Here is a 12,158-nt window from a genome sequence, read left to right on the forward strand (position 1 = left end):
AGTATCTGTTAAAGCCGTGGAAACGAAGCTGTAGAAAAGCTCATCTCTTAAAAATCGGTGAGTGGAACTGGATGGGTTTTCAGGTTCTGGCAAACAGGCTGCCAATGAAATCCGGAAGCAGAGGATCTGAAACAGTCTCCAGCGTGTCATGTAAGCCGTGACGGGCCGAAGATAGGCAAAGAAGTCAGGTCTGCCTCTGACCCCCTGCTTATTGTTTAAATAGCAGAGCACCTATAGGAACAGCGCCCACAGCAAGGAGGTCACAGAGGAGCGAAGTACTGAACCGGACTCTGTCGCTCGAGCGCTACCTAGCAACGGCAGCTCTCCCCCTTGCAACAGGGGCGAGCTTTCCCTCCCAACCAATCAGCGCGCGCCTTTGTTTGTTTCTTTTGCCCGCCTCCAGTCAGAAGCGGCGTTTCAGTTAGATGTTGAAACTGCGACTCTCCCCTCGCTTTCTGCTGAGATCAGGTGATTGACAGCGTGGCTTGTAAAAGACTGGAAGGCTTCAGTAACGGCTATTACCGTTAAATTGACTCTGTAAGGGTCTCTACTCGTTCCGTGGCTTGAGAATCCGTGAAGGGGGGCGCGGGGAATTCCACGTTACTTTCCTAATACACAGTTGTACTATTGAACAATTTAATATTTTGGTTGGGGGAAATCTCAGCCCTGAATTCTGAGTCGTATAAACAGCCTCGGAAAAGCTTTTAACTATTTTGTCCCTGAGACATCTGTGTTTGTATAGCATATCGCCCACATGGCCTACTGAAAAGACCAGTCCTTCCTGTGGGTCCTCAAAACCAGAAGCCCTTACTCTGAAAAGCTACAGTTTCTTAGTTCTTTTCCTTCGTATCACTAACTTGTTAGAGTCTAGTTATAAAAGAGGTGAGGTGGGGGTGGGGAGCTAGGGGAGCCTGCAAACTGGAGGTATTAAAATGTCCCAAAAATGTAATGTCATAACAGGCCCTAAACCAATCTGGTACTCCAAGATTACTTCTGCAACTGCAGATTTTGGCAGAGAACCTGTCTTACCTCCTTTCAGAGATTTACAGGGTGGAGTTGTTCCAGTGTATAATTATTAAAATCAAAGAACTAGTCTCTTCTATATCTTAGAAATTTGATAATGGTTAAATTCCCAAATCTTTACCCATCAGAGACCATCTCCTTCTCCAAGTGCTGTGGTACAGAAACTGTTTAAAAACACAGGGAGAAGGTCTACAAAAACTGAAATTTAATTAAACATATTTTCTGTACTTATATTCCAGCTGTTCATATGTGTTGCTCTCAGACAAGAACATTAAGTCTGTTTGATTGAGCTCCTCTATCTTAGAGGTCTCTCATTAAGTCAGACATAGACAGCCAGTTCTCTCCCAAATATAAAAGGTTATATCCCCCCCCCGGTCCATTGTGATACACTTTAGCTATATATTGGAACAAATATACACAAGAGTTGAAAGGTTGACAGATTTCTTCAAAGAAGAATCTTTTGAAGAAGAACCTGCAGTTTTAGAAAGTGAAGTGAAAGCTGCGTTCAAATCAATTGGGAGAAACAAATCACCAGGAGTAGATATCAACAGAGCTATTTCAAGCTACAGAAATAGAGTCCATCAAATGCTTGACAAGAATATGCCAACAAATATGGAAAATAAAACAATGACCCACAGACTGGGAATGTTCAATCTACATTCCAATTGCAAAAACAGGAGATGTCAAAGACTGCAGCAACTATTGGACCATCACATTAATTTATCACGTGAGAAAATTGATGCTAAAAAAGACTGCAACCATAAATGGAATGAGAAATGCCAGATGTTCAAGCTGGATTCAGAAAAAAGAAGAGGCACTAGAGATCCTGTTGCAAATTTACATTGGTTACTGGAGCATACGAGAGAATTTAAAAAAATCAATTTGTGTTTCATAGATTAAGCAAAGCTTTTGACTGTGTGGATCATGCAAAGCTGTGGGTGGTTTTAAAAGAAATGGACTTGCCACAACATCATTGTTTTGATGCGCAACCTATACTCTGGCCAAAAGGGTACTGTTAGGACAGAATATGAAGGAAAATAATGGTTTCTAATTGGCAAAAGTGTCAAACCAGGATGTATTTCATCTCCTTGTTTCTTCAGTCTATATGCAGAACATATTATAAGGAAAGCTGGATTTGATTTAGATGAAGGTGGAATGAAAATTGGTGAGGGAGGAACATTAACAGTTTGAGATATGCAGATGATACCACATTACTAGCAAAAAATAGAAAAGGCTTGAAACAACTACTGATGGTTAAAGCAGAAAGTGCCAAAGCAGGATTACAGCTGAACATCAAGAAGACAAAAGTAATGACTACTGAGGAATTATGCCATTTCAAGGTTGACAATGGAGAAATTGAAATTGTTCCAAATTTTCTATTCCTTAGCTCAATCATCAACCAAAAGGGAGACTGCAATGAAGAAATCAGAAGGAAATTGAGACTGGAAAGGGCTGCCATGAAGGAGTTAGAAAAGATCCTTAAGGATGTGTTGCTGGAGACCAAGATCAAGATTATTCATACCCTAGTATTCCACATCACTATGCATGGGTGTGAAAGTAGGACAATGAAGAAATCTGACAGTGAGAAAGTTGATTCATTTGAAATGTGGTGTTGGAGTAGAGCTATACGGATACCATGGACTGCCAACAAGACACGTAAGTGGGTTCTAGATGAAATTAAGCTTGACCTCTCCCTAGAAGCTAAAATGACTAAACTGAGGCTGTCGTACTTTGGACACATCATGAGAAGGCAAGAGTCACTGGAAAAGGCAATAATGCTAGGAAAAGTTGAAGTCAGCAGGAAAAGAGGAAAACCCAACATGAGATGGTTTAATTCCATAAAGAAGCCATGGGCCTCAATTTGCAAGACCTGAGCAAGGCTGTCAACAGTAGGACATTTTGAGGTCATTAATTCACAAGGTTGCCAAAAGTTGAAAGTGACGTGACAGCACAGTTAACCGTAATGGGATGAAAAGGAAGGTTTCACCAGAGAAATGCAAGAAGTATGAAGCAGAGTAGGTCCCACTGTAGACACTACAGGTGCTTTTAATCAAGGTTTTGCAGAAGCCTTTTTGATATGTAGTCTCAATATTGTGTCTGTGTTTTTAATATTTTCTATTACCTCAGCCATTTTTTATTATTTCAAGATCAAACAGGAAGAAATTTGATTGGTCATATAGGCTATATTATCTTCTCTCATAAAAATACAAAGTTATAAAAAGTTATTACTGACATTCTTAGTTACCCACAGTGTGGAGTCAAGGGGTTTGCAGAGGCTGAAGCGGTGGTGAGTGATGATCATGTCGATTGAAGATCCAGCCAGAAGACAGACCTCTTCAGAGAGCCCACGGATGTGGTTTGTGTGAGTAACAGTCATGGCTAGTCTCCAGCATCCTTTCTTCATATAGCAATGCTTGGCATGTGCAACATAAAGAAGATAGTTTGACTGCTTTATTTCCTGTTGGTTGGGGGAAAATAAGAGGGAAAGGAGGGGCAAACTTGTACAAATTTATTTTGAAACACTAGGAGAGGACCATCCAGCTTCATCCCCTGTAACATTTGATCTATCTGTACTCTTGGGATTTTGGTGTGGCAAACTCTGTAGAACAGGAAGAGAACAGTGCTCTTCCCTCCAGCTTCTTAGCCTATTTCCCCCCTCAGTGTATAAAGAGATTGTAGGCATTGTGGGGGGATTTACAGCGCTGTGGTTGTTCACATCTATGATTTAGGGACTATAGCAAAAGCACCTGCCTGAGATTCTGGAAAGCTGCTGCCAGTCTGAGTGGACAGTACTGACCTTGATGGACCATAAGGTGGCTTCATGTGTGTTTTCTTTAGGTTCCCAGTGCCCAACAAGACATCACTGGGAAAATGTCACCAAGATTCAAATTCTGATGTGAATTAGGGGAGCTCTACTGTGATATAATTTTACTATTATACTGGAGTGTCAGTCACATCCATGAGATTCTGGGGAGAAATATGTTAAAATGCAAATTTGGTTTGTGTTGAAGTCCACCCATTGGGATCAGAGGAGCCTTAGAGGTGGATGGACAATCCCACAGTGAAATCCAAATAAATAGCAGTATGATAATTCTGAGTTCAGGACATTATATGCATTCTAAATATGAAACATTACATTTATTGACTGATTATGACACCGTCCTGAAAAAGCTCACAAATAAAGCTGCAAAAATAATATGTGTGATCCAAACTAGAGCCCACCGAGCAAAGCAATTATCACTTCCTATTTACATAGTGCTATAGATTGTCCAGAGGGATTTGGTAATAATTCTTACAACAAACTTGTAAATTCGGCTAGTATTGTTCCAGTATTCCAGATGGGAGGGATGAGACTGAGAACAGTTTGCCTAAGGTTAGCGAATGACTTTATGGCAGAGACAAGATTTCAACCAAGTGGTAGCTTAATCCCTACACTTTACCAGTTGAAGAATTAATTACCTAGATGGTCTGTTGGGAGCTGACCTATGTAAAGGAAGAGACAGACAGAAACATGCCTGTTTTCATATAAGGAGGAGCACTATGAGTTCTGCATTCTGTTTTCTAGGTCTTGTGATTTTCTTTGACAGTTCTGTTCTGAATTGTAGTCCTGATTTTCTTGTAAGCTTCTTAATTGTTTCTTGAGGCACAATGCTATTATTCAGTGGCTGTATAATGAGTAGGTTGAGCCGTAGTGACTTGCCAAAACCACCCAGTAAGCTTTGTGCAGGAGCATCCAAACCAAACTCCAATCACTGCACAGATCTTTAGCAATTAACATGAAACTTCATGCTTCCCCCCCCCCCCCATGGTGTATTCCTTGGCATAGTTTGGCTCCTGCCACTGACAGATTGAACAAATGATTTCCAGAGCAGTTCCCTCACCTCAGAAGCACCTTCATATGCTTACCTTGTAACACACACACACAAACACGCAGAACAGTCACTTCCATTGAAGTGAATGGAAGACTGTTAGAGGCAGGGAGCTGAATTCAAGTGCATCAGAGCTCCTGAATTCACAAGAGCTTTTATATTCACAAAAGCCTTGTGCACGTCTTATTTCCCTACTTGGCCAGACTGGAGTTTCTGTCATATCCGCAGACCTGTCTGGCTTGAATTTCCTTATTTTTGTTTTAATCTTGTATAATTTACAGTGCTGTTTCAGTTGCAATTGTGATGGTCAGGTTTAATGTGTCCCTCCCTGTCACCATTTGAGGGATGTAAAAGAAATCTTCAGGTTCATTGGTTTGATTTGAAATATGGTATTTCAAATGTGTGTGTGTTTTAGCCGTGGTATGTATACTTGAGCGCAGAACTTCATAAGCTTTGTTTTGACAAATGCACAGTGTCTTTCTAAGTACAGGCTCACCCTTCTAAACGCATTAACGTCAGTGGACTTAGAAGGGTGTAACTCTGCTTAGGATGACATGGTAAATTTGATTTGGGGAAAAAGTGCGCTAAATGATGACTTCATAATGCAGTGGTTGGGATCTGTTCTCTCCATATATTCATGGTTCTGAAATCATATGTGGATCACCTGATTAGATTGCTTGAGGTTAAAAACATGATTTTTTTTCAATATTAATTTTGTGAAGCTTCCCTCTATTTCCTCTCCAACAAATTCTTGTCGTTATTTTACCATTCATTGACTTATTGTACTTTGTGCACGAAGCCAAAGATTTGAGACCCACAATTGACAAGTTTTCAATCATGGAGGAAAGCAAGACTACTTGCACAATATCTCCAACACTGTGCATTCTGTAGGAATGACCAGTGTTTTGAACCAGTCCTACCAAGTTTACAATATTAAAAATCAACAGCATCAGAGCATATGCATGCTTCCGGCTTTTTTTATGCTGCAAAAAGCTTAAAATAGTATTGAAGCCACCTGATTTTTCAATCAACAGCCAGTGGGAACAGCTGGAGACCCAGAACACCTCCATGTCCAGCACCTTTGATGGACATGGAGCAAAGGGGTGGGGGTGTAGGCCACAGGCCCAGCAACAACAGTGGAGAGGCTGACTGAGGAATCCCTGAACCCATTCTCTTGCAGAAAAAGATTTCACACCTCCCCATGGAGCACATGCTGAGGAGGGCTCAGGTGACAGAGACTTGGACATTATGAATCCAAAGCCGGGTGGGCAGGCGGGCTGCAGTGCTAATGCCACAGAACCCCCCCCCCCCCAAGAGCTGTTAACTGAACCATTGGAAGATCCCGGAAGAACCCATTTGCACCTGACATGGAATCCTTGGCACCTTGTTGCGGGTGTGCTTGCATGTGTTATTTTCTGCTGCATGTGGATGTCCAACAGGTACAGCTCTGGCTACGAATGTTGACCCTCCGCTTCACCCATAGACTTCCCCGTAGAACTGGCCTAGCCTCAGAAAGGATCGAGAGTACACACTACTGAACCTGTAGGTCCTCCACCTGAATGCACAGACGCATCAGGAGAATGAGGACTGTTTTCTCCCAGAAGACTGGAAGGTGGAAACTGAGACTTAAAGCTCCCTTGCCTCTACAGCCCCCCTCCAATAAAGTGTTTTGTTCAATCACAACTGTGTTGTTCTGACTCTGTTGGGGGGGGGCTTTGGAGGGGAAAGATGGAGCCTAATGGGCCAGCAGATGCCTAAAGCTGTCTGTGGAGTTGATGGAGCTATTCCTTCAAATGGTGGTGGAGCTTCGGACCTAGGGGTGCCCGGGTCTGCCACAGAACTAAGGGACTTAAGCCTAAAGTGCAAACAGTACCTGGAGCCCCTGCAGGGTGCAAGGTGTTATCTATGCAGACAAAGCAGTGGTATAGGGCCCTGGGCCGCTGTGCAGAGAGACAGGAAGGCTAAGATGAAGGATGGTCAAACATGTCCAGAAGATTGGGGGCACATTGGGAACAGCCTCTATGGGTCCTAGGGCAGGGAATGTGGAGTCCCTGTACAGAGAGTTGGGTGGGAGGTTGAAGAGGAAGGAACCGGCAGCCAGGGAAGGTTTCTAGTCACCCTAAGCATTGAAAGGTTGTGTTTCAGCAATGGGAAACTAAGCTAGTCAATTTCAAGGGGCCTAGGAATATGGAGGTCTGGAGGGGCCAAGCAGCTCCCATGATACTTGGCCCCATTTGGGTATGCTAATGAAGGGACAGAGGGAAATAAAGATGCAGAGATTGGAAATTGTAAAGGGCTGTTTGCAAAAGGAATCAGGGCTATACCCTTTGCGTGTGTCAGGCTTCTGACTGGCCACAATGGATAAAATGCCACCCTAACAATATACATGCTCCAAACAGAGGCGGATCTACTGTGAAATTAATGAAGCTTAAGCTTCAGGGCCCCCAATCCTGGAGGGGCCCCGAAGCAACTTTTTTTTAATGAGTGAATTTCTCTACAAAATCGATGTAGTTTTTTAGTGATAGAATAATAAGCCAATGGGTTGAAGTACTTAATATTGACTTTAGAATATGCTCTAATACAGGCCCTAGGGAGGCCTATATTAAAGTAGTTACCAGGCCTACATCTCCCAGGTACCCTCTGAGCCTTGTGATTGGTGGAAGAGGATTTGGATGGAAAGCTAGGGCCAATCAGGGGTAAGGGAGTGGTGCCTGGGGAGAAGGAATAAAATGCCTTGCCTGAAAAGGGAGGGGGTTCACTCCTAGGGAGCAGGCTGGGGAGAGGCTGCTGCAGACGGAGGGATCCCTCATCCAGGAAGGGGTGAGTTAGACTGAGGCCTAGTGCCAGAAGACGGCTAGGGACAGTGAAGATAGATGTGTTAGGGTTTTTGTTTGATTGCCTGCTTTTACTGGTTTTGTCGTCCTATTGTGGCTTGCGTTATCATTATTATTAGACCTTTTAAATAAACTGTTTTTTACTCTGCCCTGGGATCTCATGCCTCATTTGGTCACCTAGAAAGTATACCCTGTTGGGAGAAGAAGCAGCCAGGGGCAGGGAGGGTTCTCTGGGCCTTCTTGAGTTAGGCTCACACCAGAGTGGTGGCAGCTACTGAAGATCTCCATTCCTCTCTCTTACCTGACAGCAGGTAACAACAATCATAATAAAATCATACATATCTAAAATTAATAAGTAATCAATAAAATCCATAAAACCATTCAATACAGTTAACAAGATGGTACTCATATAATTACAGGGCCGTTGGAGGCCCAGCCAAGCAGCCAAATCCTCATATCAGAAGCCCCGAGGGAGAGGAGAGGCCAGTAACAATAACAACCTGTGGTTGCCCTCAATTGTAGGCCTGGCGGAAAAGCTCTGTTTTACAGGCCCTGCAGAACTTCTGAAGGTCCCATAGGGCCCTGATGATACTTGGAAGAACATTCCATCAGGCTGGGGCCAGGGCCGAAAAAACCCTGGCCCTCGTTGAGGAAAACCGCACACTTTTAGAGAATGAACCAATACTTTTTTCCACACATTGATGTTGGGTGGTATGGCTTTCATTCCTCCAAATTTTCTTTTTGTTCTTTTTTGGTAAGTTTTTGATTATATCTTTGCTAGTGTTTAGTGTTAAAGATGTATAGGTCAAGGTGTGTTTGTAAACTTAGTCCATAGTTAGCATGGATGATATTTTTATGTGTATATTTCTACAGGTTTCGTTAACTAGCAACTAGTCCTTTAGTACCCATATTTACCAAGGTATTTCTGTTTTCTAGCATATATTTTTTATATTTCACTTATTCAGTTAAGCTTTTTGGAAGAGGCAGACCTGGATTATTTCTCATTTACTGAATTTCTAGTGGTAGAAGTCTTTTTAGACAGTTCAACATAAGTATTCATGTGGGTCATGTTGAGGGTAATGCCTTTACAATGGTTGACCCAAGTCTTTCTTCCTCATGGCATCTTCTGTCTTCCCCAGTGCCATCTACTGCATTTTTATATAACTATTATTTTGCTTCTACAACATTTTTTATTCACACCAGTTAATGACACATGAGATAACCCAGTACAGCAATTTTAATCAAAATCTGAGCTGCAGTACTTAATTTATTAAAAAGCTGTGGTGATCTGCCATAGAACAACCCCACTGAAGAAGATAACAGCGGTTACCCAGACCTTCTTGCTGGTGGGAAGGGGATCACTGTATGGACCATTTTCAAGGACTCTACCCCACCACCCTGTTCTCCACCATTTGGGCCTCAAGGTCCTTGCAAGGACCTTGTTGCCCTATTGCTGGTTGCAAAGGGGCCCCCATAACAGTTCAAGCTTCAGGGCCCCAAAAATGTAGGTCCGCCACTGGCTCCAAATGGGTGGTTGGCCAGTTTTCAATTACCTCATTTCCATTTCAGGGCCAGTGCCCTCTGAGCTAGGAGAACCCACTGACAGTGAGGTAGGTTCACAGGGGAATGCTCCATAGAGGCAACAGCCATCTGTACAGATGTGCAATTTTTTCCAGGACCCCCTGGCTTCTGCAGATGTCCTTTAGGCAACAGAAACAATTGCCTAGGCACTGAAGCAGAATATTTGCTCTTCACTGATCTTGGGAATTCCTAGCTCTGAAGTCACTGAAGTCCCATCCCCTTTTCAGGGAAACCAACCATAAATAAAAACAGAACAGAACATTCTGTGGTGAGTCTTGGCAAGCCCCCCCCCCCCGCCCGCCTCCAGAGGGTACCCATGGCCATCCTCATTGGGCATCTGGGCAGCCTCTCTGAGGGACCTGGCTGTGCAGCACCATACCCTTGGAGGGGTGAGGGCCACATCTCCTGTCTCCCTTCACAACCCCCCAGCCCCCAGTTTATATGGGCAGCTGTGGCCAGGCTGTGTAGATGGAAAGCTGAGGGTTCTTGGGCGGGAGTGCATGTCCACACGGAGTCCTCCTTTCTAACGGATACCCTTTTCAAGTGTCCTGGGCGCAGTGTGTGTCCATCCATAGGAAGGGGGTCAGAAAGTGAGGGGAAGGGTTGCCAGCTCCAGTGGACATGCCCCTGAGGATTTGGGGGATGGAACCTGGTGGGGACAGGGACCTCAGTGGGGTACCTTGCCACAGAGTCCACCCACTGGATCAGCCATGGTCTTCGGGGGAACTGATCTCTGCATTGTACCCTGCTGAGGTCCCTCCAAGAATTTCCAATCCAGAGTCGGCAACCCTATGAGACAGGCAAGCAGGATGTGATTTTAAATCTGACTTTGAATATCTATATTATTTTAGAAAATGTTTTATATTACAAGAATGTTTGAATAACCAGCAGCAGTATATACACATCAGTATTTCATGGTACCCTGAAATACAAATATGAATACTCTCTGAACAAAACAGCCCGTGCAGTTATTGTTCCATAGTAGCCTTAGTGCAAAGGCCTTAGTTAGCAGATCAATAAAAGTAATACAGTAATTAAATGCAACAAACTGTGTGGAAACTATAACTAGGTATCACCATATCTTTCAAGACATCTCTGGATAGTTAAAAAAATGAGAAGCAGGCCAAGCAATGAAAAGCAGGGATGTATTTTTCAATTCTGCCATACAAAACAAACACATTTTTGTGCAAAAGATTTTGAAAGACTTACTGTCAAGTGTCCAAAATGTAGCCTATGTTTATGTGTGTAACCAATAAAAAAACTATTTAGTCTGAATTGCAATAAACACAGTATTAAAAAAATTACAGTGGTTTCAAAATAATCCAGACTGGTTATACCTGAATAGATTTCAGTAATACAAATGCAATGTTTTCTAATAAAAAGTTAACTCTAATTCACATTATTTGAAATGACATACAAAAGTTATCATAAACAATTCCAGAGAAAATGTTGTATATATCTGATGGAATGTCAATGTCCCATTTCAAGGTTATCATTACAAATGTTACGTGTTTACCTGAAATAATAAATATTCTTAGGCAAATTGATTGTCTACTATAAAATAAGAATTTAAAGATTTTTTAATTAGAGGGTTGCATAGCAACAACAAGATACAAAGTTCTATTGCAACTACAGATATAGAGTCAAGAAATATAATTTTTCAGTCATTTATTTTATGCAGTGCTGTCATGTATTTGAGAGAGGCATTCTAAGCAGGTCTCACCCTACTTAGGTCTATTCAGTGGGGCTTACTCCTACCAAAGTTTTCTTAGGATTGCACTGTTAGCAGATATTCTGATGCTTCTTGTAGTCCAGCTTTATCTTACTTGTACAATTCTATGCTATGAACACATTTTATGCCATATACATTTTGAGTTCATGCATCAATTTACATTCATCATTAGGTAGGCATAATCTTTGCTAAGGATCAAAATCTGTATTATATGACCAAACCACTACTTACTTTCCCAATCTATTTTTCACACTGAAAAGGAGCCATGGGATTGGAAGGGGCAAACTAGATGGGGGCCATGGCACAGAGGGAAAGGGATTTAACCATTCCCTCCCACCACATGCTGTTTCCCCAGTAGAAAGCTGGTATTAGCTATTGTGAGCTGGGGTTGGTGTAATAAGATAAGTATCTGCAGTATCAATCTTTTTCCTACACCGTAGCTAACAGAAATCTGGGTAGAATGAAATGGAGATTATTTCAACTGGAAAAACAACATAATGGAAAAGTTAATTCTCCCTCCCCCTCTTGATTGAATCCCCCTCCCTTGCAGCTATTTTGTAGGCTTTATCAAGAGATCTGATTATGAATTTTCCATGTAATGCATAGTTTGCCCCTTAAAATAACATATCCACTTATTATTCAAATTGGACTTCAATGTGTCTGAAAAAACATTCTTGTCTAAAATGGATGCAAATGTTTGTCATTTTGATTTGAAATTGTGCATCCACTAGTTTTATGTGGATGGCGTTTCCAGAGAGAAATATTATGTCAATTCTCACCATGCACCACTAGGCTGAAATCAAAACAATGTTATCAATGTCTTTGGCTTCTCCTAGCTTAGTTGATCATGTACTTGCTCATCTTTTGATGAAGGATGCCCATAGCACATGAAATAAAACAAGAGTCAAACCACCACAGTTCAGGAGTGTAGCAAAGGTTCAAACGAGACAACATGTTGGAAGAACTCCAGAACATTTTTAACGGTTAAAAATGAGCCATTTTCTTGACCCACAAAGATATAATGAGAGCTGTATTTTTCCCTTTAGGAAAACGGAATATGCTTCCCTGACTGGAGTAAGTAGCAAGTCCAAGGAAGGGGGTAACTGATCCCTTCTTCCT

The sequence above is a fragment of the Euleptes europaea genome, chromosome 2, assembly GCF_029931775.1.
Source record: "Euleptes europaea isolate rEulEur1 chromosome 2, rEulEur1.hap1, whole genome shotgun sequence".
Lineage (NCBI taxonomy): Eukaryota > Metazoa > Chordata > Lepidosauria > Squamata > Sphaerodactylidae > Euleptes > Euleptes europaea.